At 37.5% G+C, this 19,818-nt stretch overlaps 1 protein-coding gene across 1 annotated transcript in view; it reads left to right on the top strand.

Annotated features, from left to right (window-relative positions):
- LOC107727420 (plexin-B1-like) overlaps positions 1 to 19,818 on the top strand; it is a 75,403-nt gene continuing 55,585 nt past the window's right edge. Inside the window, exon 1 of the mRNA XM_016537287.1 lies at positions 1 to 324. The gene's annotated coding sequence lies outside the window, so the exon portion shown is untranslated. The remainder of the gene's footprint in view (positions 325 to 19,818) is intronic.

Here is a 19,818-nt window from a genome sequence, read left to right as displayed (position 1 = left end):
GGTGTCGCTGTGGGTCTGTGTAAGATGTTACCGCACCGCTCCCTGCCTCAGTTTCATTCCCATGAGAAATGACTTTCAGCTTCAGTGTTACAGTGCGTCTGTCTGTCTGTCTGTCATCCACGTGTTGCGCTGCGCGTCTCGCGTTCTGTCGGTTGCTTCACCGGGAAGTTTCGATGCTCCGGGAATAACAGCACAGAGCAGAGCCCTGACAGGAGCCGCGAGCGGACCGGACTTTTCCATGTTTGACGCACATTAACCGACACCAGACTGTGCTGAAGTGTTTGTGAGGCAGGTAGAGTGAAGGAACGCTTTTAACTGCGGAAGGTAAGAAGACGTACATATGGCTGTGACGTCACGGCGCTTGATGTTACATTTGTTGTTTGATGTTTGTTGCATCTGTGCACAGTTGCCAGTTTAACACAGATTAACCAACCAAAGAAAGCACAACTCAACAGACTGCAGGTCATTTAGGATGCGAACTGTTATTCCTTATACACCTTACGTGCATTTGTAGCTTTTGCGCCGAGTTGATTTGTTACTTGACAATATAGATAGATATCTCTCTCTCTCTATATATATATATATATGAAGAGCTCAATTGCAAAAGCCTCTAAGTGCCATCTGAAATTTTCTTCTAAAATTAGCATTTTTATCAGGCTCCTATAAGTCATTTAGTTCAGAGAGAATGCAGAAAATGGATCTGTCTGCATGGGAGATGTGTGCAGTTGTCACACTGATGTGCACTGTCAGCTACCATACAGAACAAAACACATTTTTTCATATTTAGTGGGAAATTTATGAGTGCAGATCTCATGATGCTAGGGGGTTGTTGGTGGTTGCTAGGGGGTTGCTAGGTTCGTACACTTTCTTTAAAAAATTATTTTCAAAATTGTAAATAAAAGTAAGTTTACAAGAAAATACTATTTCAGTCTTTTTACTTCAAAATGTCATGTTTAATTCAATGTGTTATTTGCCGTTTCTTTGTAATTATTTGTGAAATTTACTAGTAGTTTCTGAGTTTACTAGAAATATCTCTGTTGTTTCTACACCAGATTTATTTTGTTGTACTGAAACTTATGTACCATGGTTTTTATGGTACTTCATGCTACCTCCAAGATCACCATATTACTAGTGATGCACCATTTTTTTTTTTTTTTACTGAAACTGAGATTTAAGTTTTCATTCAGCCAAAACCAAAAAGTTTATTTAATAATCAATTAATTAATCACATTTATTTAGCCTTATAATCAACACTCAAAAAAAAAAAAGTACAAATATTTAAATTGCACATATCTACTTTTTAATAATAGAATTAAGTTTCTACTCTAATTTGTTGTTATATAAACATTAAAAAAGGGCTGATATAAAAATTTGTTTTCATGACATTTATTATAACATGAAGAAATCACTAACAGGTGAAGTAAAAACAAGTTTTGTTCACACATCAACAGTTCACTGTTTTCGTCAATGATTTCGGACTTCCAAAACCATTTCCAAAATTTCGGTGCTTCACTGTACGTTCACACTGTCAGTTTTTGGGATTGACAACCATGTTTATTTATAGGGTTGAGTCTCAAAATGTCCTGTTCACACAGCAACTTACAAAAAAGGCTTGATACTGTCTGTACGAACATACAGCTGAAGTCAAGCCTGTATTCTATTTGTGACTATTACCTGTAACCATAGCAATAGTGACTAAAGTAAATATCAAAGATGGCGACGTCCAAAACTGCAAAATCTTTTCACATTTTACACAATGGAATTTCAATTGACGTGCGATTTCATTTGTCAAATCTTAATTAACCGACGGCAGCTTTTATTCCTGAGTAAAGACCGGAGCATTTGAGTCGCATGCAGACCACAAAACTGATTGATGACTGAATTTAAACCTTCAGATGACACTTAGCTCATATCTGCGTTTCTTCAAGTTACCGAAACTACACATGTAAACCCGCTATATTCTAGACGCAAATGTCACGGCCATAAATAACCGAAATGTGTGTGAACGCAGCCATATACAGGACTGACAACTGTATTCTGCTGCTGTGTGAGTACCTGTCCAAAACTTGGTACTTTTTGCAACTGTACCATGGTTTTCTTTGAAGTACCTAGTTGTCCTGTATGATGTAAATACCATGGAACATTGTAATCATTTAGTACTGTGGTACACATTAAAGCTTTATAGCAGTACAATTTGAGTACTTTATGTAAGAGAAGCAAGTCTAAAGGTTAATTACACATTATGAGCGGGATTGAACCTGTAATAAGTGCACTGTCACTTTAAATAAAAGCATCTTCATCTCAGACAAAAGATATTAATAATAGTGTCTTGGTGCAGCAGACTAAGAGATGATTTCAGCAGGCTTCGTGATCGCTGAGCAGATGTGCTGCTGTATCAAGCAGGGATGTCTTGAAGCATTTTGGCTCATTTTCACCAAATCAACACCATGGTCGGTCCTTCACACTCCACAAGCGTGCATGAACACGGGTAGAGTTCATCAATGCCAGACACACTACCTCTCACTCTCTTTTGCATTGCCTTCTTCAGCACATTATGCATCCACACATGACTGCCTATGAAACCTGTCAACAGCATAACAACAGGATAATTGCTGTTTTGTTCCACTGAAATGGTTCTCTTTTTCTCTCAATAGGCATGCCGGTGCCCAGCTTTCTTTCTTTGCAAATATTCTGCTAATTTTTTTAATAATCTCTCTCCCTTCTGTCGTTTCTCTCTCGTCCTCTCATTTCCTTGGTTCTTCTTGCGGTTCATGGGATTTTCTGTTGAATTGATTAGTCTGTGTTTCGTGTTAATAATCTCTAATCTAAGCCCCTCTGCCCCTCTCTCATGTGTTTAGCGCTGCAATACTACTACTGTCCCATGTGCACTATATACTAGTGGTCGACCAATATAGGTTTTTAGGGGTCATGAACTGAGAAATCAAATTTCCCTTGATGTTTTGACAATGTACCGTATTGACCCGAATATAAGACGATGTTTTTTTCTTGGAAATACATCTGAAAATTACTGAAAGAGTTGTTACCTGTAGCAGAAGAACCGCTTCTCAATATTATTAACTCGTCGTTGTCTTTAGGTCACGTCCCAAAACCATTCAAGCTGGCGGTTATTAAGCCTCTTATTAAGAAACCACAACTAGATCCTAGTGAACTGGCAAATTACAGACCCATCTCAAATCTTCCTTTTATGTCAAAAATTTTAGAAAAAGTTGTGTCTGCACAATTGCGCTCCTTCCTGCAAAAAAATGATCTCTATGAAGAATTTCAGTCAGGTTTCAGGCCCCACCACAGCACAGAAACTGCACTTGTTAAAATTACAAATGACTTGCTTCTTGCATCAGACCAAGGCTGCGTCTCATTGCTAGTTTTACTTGATCTGAGTGCTGCGTTCGACACTGTAGATCATGACATACTCATAGATCGATTACAAAACTATACAGGTATTCAAGGGCAGGCTTTAAGATGGTTTAGATCCTACCTCCAAAAGGTACATCTGGAAAAAGGGGGGTCGTCTTATAATCAGGGTCGTCTTATATTCGGGCCAATACGGTACTATAAAAACATTCTGTAAATTTCAAAACTCAAAAGTTTCTCGTTAGTCTAAAATAGGGATGTGCCGATCCGATATTCATATCGGGTATCGGCTCCGATAGTACAATTTTTCTCGGATCGGGTATGGGTCAGAGAGAGCCGATCCAAATCCGAGATTTGTTTATTTATTTTTTCCCCGATTGTGCGAATTATGTGTGTACATTAATGAGGAAAAAAAATTAACTTAAATGATTTTAGCAAATGGCTGCAATATAACAAAGAGTGAAAAATTTAAGGGGGTCTGAATACTTTCCGTACCCACTGTATATGAATGTTTTTAATGAATGGATTTTATAATAATACAAATAGCAATGTGTAACATTTTACCATATTTAGTGCAACACTTTTATTTGTTCCCCACAAAATATTGTTTTTTTTACTAAATGTTTGTATTTCTAAAATTATTGTGCACTGATTTTTCTAGAATAACTTTTGCTGCTGAATTATCCACTAACCTAGTTTATGATACATTTTTGTCATAGATTATAAATATACATAGGCCTATATTTTTTCATATTTATTGTTTATTTAATTTTTCTTTATAATGAAGTAGTCTGTATCTAGTAGATTGTGAAAGAATGATTATCAGTTCCACACACAGAGATATATAAATTCTACATTTATTTAAATGAGGGAAAAAAACTTCACTGGTATCGGATCTGTATCGGTATCGGCCAATACCGAACCCTAGGTATCGGAAACGGTATCGGAGGCGAAAAAGGCGGATCGGAGCATCCCTAGTCTAAAAACAGCTTTTATTGAAACCAAGCTCAGAAAACGACTCGTTTTGGAATGTGCCACTTTATGATGTAATAGTGTGGCTAAGCACCGCCTCCGCAGGAGAAGATCAACGCCTGCTTCTACATCACTGCCTGTTTAGCCCCGCCCACTGATACGCGCATGAAATATCTATCTGTCGTATTTTTTTAATTGTTAATGTGTGTACATACAGTATTCATCTCAGTGTCCCCCACCGAGTCAAGTTAAAACTTCTCATTTACATTTATGCATTTAGCAGATGCCTTTAATCAAAGCGGCTTACAAAACTGGAACAAAAGCATTTTCAACTTTGACCCCTCTATTGTGTTTCATTGTGTTGTGCTGTTGTTAAAAACAGTGGATCGGGGCATGATTACATTTGTTTTGTTTTTTTAATTATTATCAATTGGACTAAATTAATGTGTTAAATTGAGTGCTGCAGGGATGAAATGGCCTAATTTTTAGGCCTACCTGTAGGTTAGTATCACCCTGTTTTCCTTGACAAAAGCCCAATGGAATTTTTTCATTGGCTTTTGGATTATTGCTGAAAATAAGCTCTGTGACCAACAAAAGTTTATGATTTGCTCATGTTTTGTTCATCATGATAATTGTAACAAACGTTCGTAGTTCGGGAAGAAGGAGGCGGGAACCGGCGAACATTTAAATACTTTAATAATAAAACAAACACAAAATGAAAGTAAAGCAGCAGCCCCTCGCGGACGACTGCCGCACACAAAACACAAAATAAAGTCCAGGCCTGGTCCTCTCTCCTCTTTCACTGTCGTAACTCCTCCTTTTATCCTTCCGGAGCTCCTCCGTGGGACTCGAGACCGGTGAGTGGTGCAGGTGTCGCTCATTATCAATTACTCCACCGGCCTCGCTCCGTTCCCACGGCTCTCGGCCCCGCCCCCACTCGTCACAATAATCCTAACAACATTTATGAATTTTGGAAGCCTAAATACAGTCGCCATAAGTACACAGCTAATGTTAGGCTATAAGCAAACTACACCACGGTCACATGACTTCAACATCACCACCATTAAGCTTCCAACAACTCTTTAAATCTTTAATTCAATTCTAGAAAAGTTAGAAAGTTTAACTTAAAAAGTTTTCAAGAGTGTGATTATAAACACAATGAAGCTGTAAAAGCAGACTAGTGAGTAAATAAGTTTACCTGTTGGACGCAATGACGGTATCCGCTGGAAGTAAACAGCGTATGCTGTTCTGTGTCAGCTGCGTCACATGGATACGCTGTGAAATAAAGCGCATCCATCCAAAATAAAAAGTGCCTCACATGGCCGCGGGGGGTGAACAAAGGCCTCCTGTAGCGAATCGATGCGTTTTTGTAAGAAAAATATCCATATTCAAAACGTAATAATCACTTTAATCTAGCTTGTGCCAACAGTTGTACACGGAAGGAGCTCTGGGCGGATGACGTATGAGGTCAGCATTGTGTATGCGCCGGTGAGTCTCGTGAAAACCAATGTTTGTTTACAGGAGCAAAAGAAGCAAAGTTTTCTTACTTTAGCAAAGGAAAACCAGTCTCCTCTTGGCTTATATCGAAATCCTCTGACATTCTTCTTTACAAATCCTCGTTTTGTACTTCTAATTCGTGACCGTTGTTTTGTTTTGATCTCTCCCCTGCGCTTCCGCGTTCGTCACTTCTGAGCGGCGCATGTGCAACGCCGACGTCCTACGTCATCCACCCGGAACTGCTTCCGTTTACAACTGAGCGCAAGCTAGATTAAAGTGATTATTACATTTTAAATATTGTTATTTTTCTTACAAAAATGCATCGATTCGCTACAGGAGGCCTTTGTTCACCCCCCGCAGCCGTGTCAGGCACTTTTTATTATGGATGGATGCGCTTTATTTCACTTCTTTTGGACTGATGCACTGCAACACCCGCTGAAAACCATTAAACAGCTTGGAAGATCAAAGACAATTTTTAATATAACTCTGACTGGTTTCATCTTAAAGAAGAAAGTCATATACACCTAGGATGCCTTCTTACAGCACTTTTTTATTATTATTAGTTGACAAGGCTATCAGATTTTGCTAATGATACAGGAAATAACACTTTTGTTAATCAAAATGTGGACATAGTTGTTGACTCAGTATCAGCCAGTTTTAATTGCACATATTATAGTTCTCGATTTTTTGTTAATGATTAAAAAGATTCCTGAGAGCATTTTGAGTCTGAAATGTTTAGTTTAGTAACTCTTTGGTCTGTAAAAAACATTTTAATCCATAAACTGTTTTATAAGCATATTGGAAGTGTAATTGTTCAGCGTTACTCTGAGGAGTCTTGTGAAGATACAATTTTTTTTATATATATATATATATCATGCAGATTCTATCATAGTTCAGACCCATATGGGCATTACATAAGCGCTGAAATCCTTTTGTTCACTCCATCCTGCATGTAGAAACCCCCATGTGTCTGTGCTGATGGATTAGCCTGCTTGCTCTTGCTTTTGTTCGTCCTTTAATCAATACAAGAAATGTACACAATTTACAGGGAAAGATTCCAAACAATTGCCAAAAACGTTGCTATTCTCTACAAAACTAACTTGCAGATTGGTTGATTGGTGTCTCTCTGCCCTAACCGAATTTATTGATCTACATAGAAAGTTGTAACAAGATACTCGAGTAAGAATAGACTTGTAATTTAATTGCGCTAATCATGTGCGAATCACTGCAGTGATTTACATACAAAATTAGTGATTATGATGTGCTTAATGAATTACACCCATTTGTAGTGTGATGTATTTGAACTACATCTAATTAAGCTGCTATTGTGTCCTTAGCCTCGATTTTGCTTTCAGATTCGGCTTTACTTTCATTCAAAATGCCCAAACCTGGAGTTGCTGAAGAGGTTATGAGTTTGACATTGACTGTGCCCTCAGCATTCAATCTGGATTATAATGGGATTTCCTTTCAAATGGATGAGACAAACACACACACACACACACACACACACACTCGCTCACACCAGTGTACCCACCCCCCGCTCAAACGCATACATACACACACGTCGTATCGACACAAAGAAGACATCTGTTAGTGCATTGTTATTCAGTCATGTACAAACTCAGGGTTATCCCGAGGATCACAGGCACAGAAATTGACTCTGTGAAATTAAATTAAGGAAGATCCTCATGATATGGGGTGTTTATTGACTATAACCCAATTTTCGATTAGCTAAATGAGTCTTTGACTGCCATTGTTGTGATTTTGTGTCACTTTTAACATTACTTTGATTACTGTGTTTGTTTGGGAAGTACTCGACAACGCATTCATACAGGCATGCAACATCCCATCGTAATGATTAAGAATGCAAATTAGGAGAGGAAGCAGGAAAACAGGTCTGACCGGCCAAACGGTATGTGTTTGTCAGTGTTTATGTTGCAAATGTGTATGTGTGTGTGTTAAGAGAGGTCATGAATGACAGCCGGAGAAGGGGGATGGGGGTTCGAGTGCATCAAACACTAGAGAAAACGCACGACCGAGACTCAGCATGCGGCCAAAGGGCAAGAGGAGGAAGGAGAGGGACGATTTTGGCATGCTTGTGTTGCTACACCTGCTCCAGAACCAGATGAACTCACCCTCACTATTGAGTATCTTATCCATAGAAACATGCTAGCATATGTGAGCCGTTTTGTTTGTTTTGTTTCTGTCCGTTTAGAGAGATTAGCGCTACTGGAAACCATGTGTTGTGTGTGGGCGCACAAATGTCACGTGTTTGAAACTTCCCAGAGCACCCTCGCAAAAACAAAACACTACTCGCAGCCGCCAGACAGGGGTTTGAAATCCTTTTTGAATCTAGCAAGTTAAGCGTGGAAGGAGTTGGTTTTGATGATATCATCTGCTGGAGCTTTGAGAATTGATTTGCTGAAAGATGCTAATTCTGTCATCATCTGCTCACACTCATGTTGCTCAAAATCTATTTTCTTGTCCATAAAACAAAGAAGTTATTTTGCATATTGTAGGCCTATACACTGTGCTTTTATATATTTATAGAAAACATATATATTTATGATTATATGTATTTACTTTTTTTAATTTTGCTTTCAGATTCGGCTTTACTTTCATTCAAAATGCCCAAACCTGGAGTTGCTGAAGAGGTTATGAGTTTGACATTGACTGTGCCCTCAGCATTCAATCTGGATTATAATGGGATTTCCTTTCAAATGGATGAGACAAACACACACACACACACACACACACACACTCGCTCACACCAGTGTACCCACCCCCCGCTCAAACGCATACATACACACACGTCGTATCGACACAAAGAAGACATCTGTTAGTGCATTGTTATTCAGTCATGTACAAACTCAGGGTTATCCCGAGGATCACAGGCACAGAAATTGACTCTGTGAAATTAAATTAAGGAAGATCCTCATGATATGGGGTGTTTATTGACTATAACCCAATTTTCGATTAGCTAAATGAGTCTTTGACTGCCATTGTTGTGATTTTGTGTCACTTTTAACATTACTTTGATTACTGTGTTTGTTTGGGAAGTACTCGACAACGCATTCATACAGGCATGCAACATCCCATCGTAATGATTAAGAATGCAAATTAGGAGAGGAAGCAGGAAAACAGGTCTGACCGGCCAAACGGTATGTGTTTGTCAGTGTTTATGTTGCAAATGTGTATGTGTGTGTGTTAAGAGAGGTCATGAATGACAGCCGGAGAAGGGGGATGGGGGTTCGAGTGCATCAAACACTAGAGAAAACGCACGACCGAGACTCAGCATGCGGCCAAAGGGCAAGAGGAGGAAGGAGAGGGACGATTTTGGCATGCTTGTGTTGCTACACCTGCTCCAGAACCAGATGAACTCACCCTCACTATTGAGTATCTTATCCATAGAAACATGCTAGCATATGTGAGCCGTTTTGTTTGTTTTGTTTCTGTCCGTTTAGAGAGATTAGCGCTACTGGAAACCATGTGTTGTGTGTGGGCGCACAAATGTCACGTGTTTGAAACTTCCCAGAGCACCCTCGCAAAAACAAAACACTACTCGCAGCCGCCAGACAGGGGTTTGAAATCCTTTTTGAATCTAGCAAGTTAAGCGTGGAAGGAGTTGGTTTTGATGATATCATCTGCTGGAGCTTTGAGAATTGATTTGCTGAAAGATGCTAATTCTGTCATCATCTGCTCACACTCATGTTGCTCAAAATCTATTTTCTTGTCCATAAAACAAAGAAGTTATTTTGCATATTGTAGGCCTATACACTGTGCTTTTATATATTTATAGAAAACATATATATTTATGATTATATGAATTTACTTTTTTTAATCAAAAATGAATATATATATATATATATATATATAATTTTCACATGATGTATACTTATGTATATGTAATAGCATTATATAATATAAAATGCACTATATATATAAAAAGTATGAACATACAATTAAATATAACAAATGTATAGATAAATACATATATATATATATAAGATACTATAAATGTTTTAATTAGCAATTTTATAACTTTAGTATAAATTAAACATTTATGATTATGGGATGATATGATTTTTATGGGATGACTGTTGTACATTTATTTAAATTCAGTGTGGCTATCGATTTTTTATTACAATTGCTCTTTAATATATATATATATATATATATATATATATATATAATATAAAAATGTGTAAAATTATATACAAATTAATATAAAAAAATATATAAAATATATATTAAAAAAAAAATATATATATATTAATAAAATAAATAAAATATTTATAAAATAGATAATTTTAAATGTAAATGTGTGTATATACCTATACTTACATTATATATATATGTACATAATCAAGGAACGGACCAAAATGTAAGATACTTTTCTTTTAAAATCTTCCCCTCCGTTGTAGCTCTGAAATGTCCTTGATCATATTCAAACCTGGCAAGTTTACAAATATAAGTAAAGCTATTGTACTTTTTTTTTTCTCCTTCTGTCTATGGAAGAGGTCGACACAAAGCACCTTTTGTCCTTTTTCACAATGCCAAATCAAACCCCTTAAAACAATTATTATGCACAATTCCCTTTTCAAATCAGTGTTTGCCATAATATCCCCTCATTTTTACAAAGTATTGCTCTGAGAGCAAAAAGCACCATAACAGCAGACCAAACTGCAGCATTGCAGTGAGCGTGAGAGGGACCGCACAGCATGACCCGCTGAAAGTGCACATCGATCCACGCTGCACAGTCAAAATACTTCTGCACCGCACTATCAACTGGTTTCGCAAATAATACAATCTCCTCTGCGATGTTGCGCAGATAATTGGTCACAGTTTAGTCAAGTAGCACAGTTACGCGCTGCTTTTGTAGCAGTTAACTTCCCATGCAGCTGGTAACTAGACCCAGATGAAATCAGCAGTAATTTTGGTGGGAAATGTGTAATGGTGCATGTTAAATGGAGAAGAGATCACTGCACTCTTTTTGGTAGCTGAATGCATCAGATTTGCCAAAATGTTTAATAAATAAACAAACATGCAAGGTTGGGGAAGGTATGGAATTTGCACATTTTTCATGAAAATGAAGCACATATGAACGCATACTTTATAAAACAATCATGTTGCCATTTTCATTTGAAAATTTAACTTACAATGTAATACATATTCCAGTGCATGTGGCAAAGAGGTTTGCATACTTGAGCTAAGGAAAGAGGGTTGTACTAGAAATGCAAACAGTAAAATTTTGTGTGTGTACAGTAAACAGGTGTGTGTGAGATCATGAAGATTTGTATTTGGCTTATTCAGTTATATGTTATACCTATCTATGCAATACAGTGGGATACAACACTTTTTGGTATATAAGTTTAGTATACCACCCATATTAGTCAAACATTTTTTTAAATTTTATTTATATATATATATTATACCCTCATTGGGGGCTGAGCCCCCCTAAAATGAAAATCCTAGAATCGCCCCTGCCTTACACCAAGTTTCATATAACTTTTATGGTAGTTTTAGGAGCTTGAAAGTTGTGGTCACCATCCACTTACATTATATGGAGAAGGCTGGATTTTCTCCGATATATAGTGTGACAATCAAAAGTTTCTCATGCTTGTCAAGGCTGCATTTATTTGGTCAAATATACAGTAAAAACAGTAATATTGTAAAATATTATTATAATTTAAAATAATTGTTTTCTATTTGAATATATTTTAAAATGTAATTTATTCCTGTGATGCAAAGCTGAATTTTCAGCATCATTACTCCAGTCTTCAGTGTCACATGATCCTTCAGAAATCATTCTAATATGCTGATTTGCTGCTCAAGAAACATTTATTATTATCAGGTATTATCAGGTTTATTTTTTGTGAAAATTGTGATAAATTTTTTTCCCATTATTTGATGAATAGAAAGTTCAAAAGAACAACATTTATCTGTTTTTTTTGCAAAACACATTCATTTCGACGGGAATTCGACAGCAAACAAAACCACAGTGAACAAGTCGGCACTCGACGGCTCATGAATTTCAGATGAAGATCCTCTGAGTCATATTTACAGACCCCTCTCTGATAATACCGCAAAGGGTCATTGTGGCGGCTCTCGGGTCTTAGTTTGTTTTGCCACCAGTTTTTGTGATGTCATAATGGGTCATTTGCTATCTTCACGGATCAACTGTGGCGTGTATTAGCCCTGATCAAAGCGTGCTGTGTGCGTCTCGTGTATTTGAGGTGCGGCAGTGCGGTGGGAGTGTCTTTCAGAGGCAAAGGGATTTTCTCCCTGAGAGATTAAGGCAGAGGCTCGGCCTCCTCGCTGAGTGCAGACAGATTAAGAAGCTCCCGGATCAGACACGGATCGCGTCAAGTGTGGTGACAGAGTGTGTACTTGTGTGTGTGTGTGTTTGCATGAAGGGCTCTTGATCATGCCAACTGCTGCGTTACTTTCCCAATTGCCTGTCATCATGCACCCAGCACAATCGCAGAACTTCTGTCGAGGGTGTGCTGAAGGTGCCATTAAAAATGCATGACTTTTTTTGATATCCCATGCATTTTCCCAACAGGGTTTCCGGGAGGACACCTCTTCCTTTCCAATAGCAAAATCTCCATATAATCTGTATTTATTTATTTGTTGTTCTAGAATCAGGAGTCTCGATTTCTCAGCAGCTATGTTTTTCTTTTATTTATTATTATGTAAAAATAATACAGATACTTTTTTATTATTATTTATTAATTATTTATAATTTTTATAAGGTTTATAGCATGGAGGAAGAGAGAAAAAAAATATATGAATGCATGAATAAATAATGAACAAAAACGAGGTAATGATAAAATAATTTTAAATAAATGCATGAATTAATTAATTAATTAATTAATTAATTAATAATCAGATAATATATAAATAATCAGTTAATAAATAAATCCTAAATAATAAAAATGAATTTTATTATTTCGGATTTATTAATATTTTTTCATGGAGGAATAAAAAGTTAATATATACAATTCAGGGACACGGGAAGTAGGGGTGCTGAGGGGGCTGCAGCACCCCCTGTTTTCACATTGTTGCAAATGCGACGGCAAGTTTGTTCATTTAAATTTATTCAGTTTTAGCATTTAATAATTTATTTGTAATGATCTCTGAAATATAAATTGTAAGTGGTCTATAACAAACCCATGTTTATCTTTATAAACATGATTAATTTTACTTGTGATGTTTTCTATATGGGATGATTAGCTTAATCCTCATGAACACGTGACGTTGGCGCGTGGTATCAGACATGAGATGCCACTTAAACGAGTGTTCATATCGACGCACATGTAGTGCTTTGTGGAGTTGTCAAATGAGGTGACCCCGCCCCCCCTTCACCCAACACGGACACACATAGCACCCCCAACCGAAAACATCTTCCCGCGCCCCTGATACAATTTAAATATTTTCAACTTTAGTTTTGGATGTAATGATTAAATAAAAAATATAAACAAATATATAAATACATAAATAGATCAATATAAATGAATGATCAGTTAATACATTTCTTTTTAATTATTTATGATTTATTTATAATTTTAATGAGGTTTACAGGGTGGATGAAAAGAAAAAAATTAATTGATTTAAATGTAAATAAATACATTTTAAACAAAAAGGAGGGAGGAAATAAATATGTTCATAAATGAAAGTAAACCACTAAAATGTACAAACTTTGGTAAACAAAGTTGTAGGTGCAATGCGTTCACATTTGCAAGAAAATAGCTTGCAATTCTTCATTAACCATACAAAAAGTATATATTTCTGTCAGGACCACTATCGTCAAAGATGACTGACAATTAGCATACAGTTTGGATTGGCGGTATGGTTCTGTTCTGGGCAAGAACTCCCTGCGCATCCATGCAGTAATTAGCTATTGAGCAATGCGAAAACTGCTGATAATACTGAGGGATCTTATATATGAATGCTTAGATAGGTGTCGTACTCCTATAGGTAGATGGGGATCAGCTGAGAATCAGCTGATGCGAGCTTGACTAACATGACCTGCCAGAACTAACGCTACGCTTGATTTTAGACAAATGTAATTATGATGAATACGAGTGTATCTTTGTTTGAGTAGGGCACTAGTTTTATTTAGGTTATATTTAGAAGAAAAGGTTCTGTGTTTTTGTTTTTATGCTTAATACGTAAGAAACAGTGGCATTGACCCATGGCTGCTTTGTCCAGAATCCCTCATTCATCTGAGGATGGGAGATACCACACCGTTTGAGGATTTAGTCTGAAATAATCTAGTGCGCATTTAAGCAAATACGAGGTACTTATCCCCCCTGATGGGCTTCTGCACGGTCACTGTTTCCCGATTGTCACCAAAATAGCTGCGATGCGGTTACAGTAGGAGCCGGCTGAGGCGTTCGGCTGCCGCTTCTCTTTCACGCCGTCTCTCTGTGTGCTTTTGAAATATGGCAGCGCTCTTCTCATAAAAAGGAGCTCTTCAAACTTAAACCGCTTTAAATGCTCTCCAGTCCTGCTGTAACACCACATTACCGACTGCGGCTCTTTATTTACTCTCACCAAAGGCACACAGACACATTTTTCTCTATTTGTAAAGTGCGCTAACTGAGTTTCTTGGTTTTGCGGTGGGGGCCTTTTGCTCCCTTCAAGTCCTCCTGAGGAGTTTCTGCATGGGAGTAATTATGACATGATGGGTGTTCGAGTGGTTTTAGTTGGAACAAAATAAATGTATCGGACAAGTTCATATTTCATGCTCTCTTTTACACTTCCTGACAAAGGCAGGATGCTTTGTGGCCCAAAACAAAGAGCAAAGGATATGTTTTAGGTGTTTAAATAATGCTTTTAACATTCTTGTGATGCCCCAAAGAATCATGGGAAATGTAGTTTAGTCACATATGCCATAAACTGGCTAAAATAATAGTATGTACAGTAATAGTATGTTCTGATTAGAGGTTTACATGGTGGATAAAAAGAGAAAAAAATGACAAAAACAAACAAACAGTAAATAAGCAAATGAATAAATCAACAATCAGTTAAATTCATCTAGGTTACCTGAAAATGTAAATTTGCTGAAAATTTACCCTCAGGCCATCCAAGATGATGAGTTTGTTTCTTCATCAGAACAAATTTGGAGAAATGTAGCATTCCATCACTTGCTCACCAGTGGATCCTCTGCAGTGAATGGGTGCCGTCACAATGAGAGTCCAAACAGCTGATAAAAACATCACAATAATCCACAAGTAATCCACACCACTCCAGTTCATCAATTAACATCTTGTGAAGCAAAAATCTGCGTGTTTGTAAGAAGCATATCCATCAAAACATTTTTAAGTCCTCTTACAAGATCCTAAAGTCTGCAATGAAAAGTCAGCGATCTCAACATCATCTCAAAAAATTCTCATCAAATTGATCTGAGCTGCAATCCACATACATTTTATAGCTCTATACTCTTATATATGTCAACAATTGTCTAATTTATGTCTATTTTTAATTCTCCAAACCAATTTAATGAGAAACATTTCAGACAAAATTAATATTTAAAGTCAATATGAAGTTAAAAAGTTGGGACATGTCGAGAAAAAGTCTCCTCAAAAGTGGGAGCAGGAGATGGTTCAGGATGGGACGGCACATTTAGGCGACCCATCTGGGTTCATTCTAGTATATAATGCCCACTTTTCACTATCTAATCAATTCCTGAAGGATAAAATCATAAAAATGTTTATGAAAGTAAAATAGGTTGCACATTCTGTTTAATGTTGACTTTAGCTAAGAACTCATTGAAGTCTCCTGAGTTTTAAAAGGTCATCTCTGAGCAATTAAAAAGGCCTTTTGGTGGTGATTCAGTCTGATCGAGCCACTTGAGGTTTACTTATATTAACACACAACATACTGTAAACTGTCTGTTTCTTTTTCTTCCCACCCCACGTTATTATCTGATGGCAAGGCAGGGCTCCACTCTGAATGTTTAACAAAGCTCCGTCTCCCATAACGTCACGGCAGTCTAATCCCAGAGCTGTTTTTATCACACAGAAATGCATTTTGAATCCACACGCCCATGATCTCCGTCTCTCCTAAACTCGTTTAGCCGCCGTTTATGGACACGGACTCTGGCAAATAGATTTCGCAGCTGTTTTGAAGCGTTTTTATTTGTTTGGGTTACAGCGGCCACATGAACACTTACAATGAAACCGCTGTGTAAAACGGGAAAGGCCGGCGGCTGGGTGTGTGTGTGTGTGTGTGTGTGTGTGTGTGTGTGTGTGTGCGCCACGCAAAACCCTGCCCTTCATCATGCTCTCTCTCTCTCTGTATGTCTGTCTTTTGTTTGTCTCCCGGTCTCTTCCTCTCAGGGCCTCTGAGTTGTTTTCCTGCAATTGTCTGCTCCTGTTTTCCCCCCGTTCTGTCTGTCTCGCTCACTCACTCGTTCACTCTCTCCATCCTGCTTTCGAGCATGTGCTTAGGGCTGTTTGTCTTTGAGGTGCGAAATGCAATTTGGCTTGTTAACTACAAAACGAGGGTCAAGAGGGCACGTGGTTGCAAACCCAATTTGCCTTTTGTGTTTCTGTCCATAAAGTTCAAGTGAACCCCTTTAACAACTCACTGAACAGCTCTATTGTGCAGCCTAGTGAACTGCCCACGTAGGGAGCTTCCTAACGCGAATGGAATGTCATAAGTGACTGCTTCAGCTCGGAAAGTCTGAGTTTCCAACTTCCTTCTTTGGGAAGTGCAATAGAATGTCACTTTAAAGGCAGGGTAGGTGTTTTGGTTCAAACAAATTTTTGTTATGCTGGTTGAAAGTCACTCTCAATCACTAAGCAATCACTAAGTTAAGTGCTCTAAATGTATTTATATTGTATGTGGAAGGCGTAGGACCATCAAATGTTCATCCAATCATATCCCTTGGTCCGAGGGCTACGACAGACTGTCCTACCTGCCTGTCAACGGATGTATTTGCATACCTCTGCACACTCTGTTCACACAGACATGATCCGTCATGAGCACGTTCCATTATGCTATTGCAGAGCGAGCGAGAATGGAAGGCGTTATTTTTGTAATATTATGCGCTTTGTACTGTAAAGTTTTCTCAGCGGTGAATGAGACATGAGGTAATCTGACAGCACTGCATTCAACCCTCCACCAAAGCCGCCTCTCATCGTGTCGCTGGTTAGCCTCTGCTCTGCCTGTGCTCGTTGAATTAGAATTTTTATATATTTTTATTTTATATATAATATTAAATTATTATATTTTAATCTAATATTATATCAGAATTTATACATAAAAAACATTTGAAAGCTCTATATTGCAATGTGGTTGTATTTTTTATATACTATCATTCAAAGGTTTGGAGATTTTGATTTGAAATAAATTTTATTCTGTAGGGATGCATTAAATTGATCAAATGTGACTTTTCCTTAAAGTTGCAGTTTGTTACTGATATTTTTTGTACTTCAATTCCATAAACTGCACATCATGTCTTTGTTAAAATTTTTTTTTTTAAATAAAAGTTTCTAGAATATTTTTAAAATGTTCTAATGCAGTGAATCCTAACTGCAACCAAAATGCAATGCTATGAAAGCCTTGTAAAAGTGTTTTATACTTGCTAGTTCTTGGAACAGAACTAACATAGTGTGTAGACAAGAGTCATTTAGCTTGTAAAATTAGCACCCGTGACAGAGCACACTTGCTCACTCGCTCTCTCCCTGGAGATCTCCAGTCTCTCTTTGTTGATTTACTATTGTAGCTAATAAGGAGGTGTGCCTGTGGCTGGTTAGCGAGGGAGTGTTCACTAGAGCTGTGTGTGTGCATCTGTGTTGGGTTCGTTTACAGCAGAGGGTCTTCCCAGGCTGGTTTTGGGAGGATATGTAGCCCACTCTCTCTCTCTCCAGGCCTCTGTGCACACACCCTGAGCGTCTTCTCATGTAGCACTTTAATGACAGTGATCTTTGCCGAGAGGGACGCCCAGACAGGCTCACTTATTCAAGCCAAAATCTGCTTCTCCACATGCTGCTATCTCTGTGAACACCCTCTTCCTTTCTCTCTCTCTCTCTTTCTCTCTCCACAGTTGTCCTTACTTTCTACTCTTCCCCTCCACTTCCTTTAATTCTGTTCTGTTCTCTGTTCTCCACTTCCTGTTTGTCTTGTGTCATATATTTATTCTTGTGCTTTCATCGACAGAGGGTGAGAAATTTGAAGGGTAAACAGAAGTCTCTGACGTAGAAGTTCGTCTCTTTCCTTACTGTACGTCTTTTTAGAGATGGGAGTTAATGGTCAACTAATTGACTAGTATTTGTTATATATACAAGTAATATATTGGTTTATGTATAAGTGTATTTTTATTAGTTTATAATCTACCCCCACATACAAACAAATCAGATTAAATTCACAATCACACAAATTATATAAAATTTGTATGTTTGTTGATTTAAGTACATTTGTGTGTGTGTTTGTATAAACATACATACATATACAATAATAAAATAAATCAGATATGTCCATTAAATAAAACTAATTTAATCCAAGAATATATTAAATATATTAATTATATGTATAAATGTATTTTATATTTATATTATATTTATTTACACTATTTGTGTATTTATATTACATTACATTTGCATTTAGTCATTTAGCAGACGCTTTTATCCAAAGCGACTTACAAATGAGGACAATGAACAATCAAAACTAACAAAAAGGCAATAATATGTAAGAGCTGTGACAAGTCTCAGTTAGCTTAACGCAGTACACGTAGCAAGGTTTTTTTTTTAGATAATAAATCAAACGAAAACAAGTAGTAAGAATAGAAATGGAATAGAGAGTGCAAGTGTTAGAGGGTCGAGTGTTTTTTATTTTTAGAATTTGAATAGAGAGTTCTAGAGTTAGAGGGTCAAATTTATTTGTGTGTGTGTATATATATGATTTTTTTCTGCTCCCGCTGTTCTAGAGTCAGCTTTTCCTTTCTGACCAGTAATTATGGGCTGGATTCGAGAAGAGGAAACTGATCTTAGAGCAGCAATTATGGGCAGTGTTTTCCCTGACTTCCCTATCAGTATATGTTCGAATATGACACCCATCATGCTCTGCTCTCCCCATCCATATGCACACACTCAGCCTTTTAGCCTCATTCTCCTGTCCTTCAGCCCTCTTCTGTCCATCGTTTCTCTAATTTACTCTCTGCATGCCTCTAAGCTTCCCCCCTCTCGCTCTCTATGCCTGTTTTTCTCTTTGCTTCACGCTCTCTCTCTCGTTCCCCTTTGACACTGTGTGGGAGTGAGATTTGCAGGGTAGATTATAGAGTGTGTAATAGTGTGTGTCAGAGGCAGGGCTGCCACTGTAATTGGTGCCTTTACTCCACATCTGTCTGAGCCCAGCAGCATCTGTTTCACTGATCACGCACATACATGCAACTCGCAGAGCGGGTGTTTACCACCAGAGCATCTATTGCGTGCTTCGGGTTATTGATTTTTTCTTAAGTGGAAGAATCTCAGCTATGTGTGTCACTGACGTCTTAAGGATGGACAGCATCTGTGGCATGCCATCAACTACCACAGTAAACAATTTCCGCTTCCTTTTGGAAAAACGAAACACGGAAACTTATTTACAGTAATGCACTTGCAATAGCAGGCATGCGTGGAGCACCGCAAATGTGACTGTAACTATTTATAACTCTCAAGAGTTCACAAAAATATCATTACCCTTAACAAAAATATGATTTGTTCCCTTTCATGCCTTACTAAATTCATTACTTTTTTCTTTAGCAGATTGTCTCAGGTGCTTTTTGAATGGGGAAGATGCTGTCAAGCTCCAAATATGACAAAAAAAAAATCATCATAAAGAATGCGTATGACTTGTGAACTGAATCACTTGTGCACTTTAATGGGTTGTGAAACCCTAAAACACATTTTTTGGGATAATAACAGGAATGTATAGATTGTAGATCACTGAAAACAATGATAGCACTCATTTTGTCGGTTATTAAAGGGT

The sequence above is a fragment of the Sinocyclocheilus rhinocerous genome, unplaced genomic scaffold, assembly GCF_001515625.1.
Source record: "Sinocyclocheilus rhinocerous isolate Xijiao unplaced genomic scaffold, SAMN03320098_v1.1 scaffold487, whole genome shotgun sequence".
NCBI lineage: Eukaryota > Metazoa > Chordata > Actinopteri > Cypriniformes > Cyprinidae > Sinocyclocheilus > Sinocyclocheilus rhinocerous.
The sequence above is the reverse complement of the archived record's forward strand: the minus strand, read 5'-3'. Positions and strand labels throughout refer to the sequence as shown.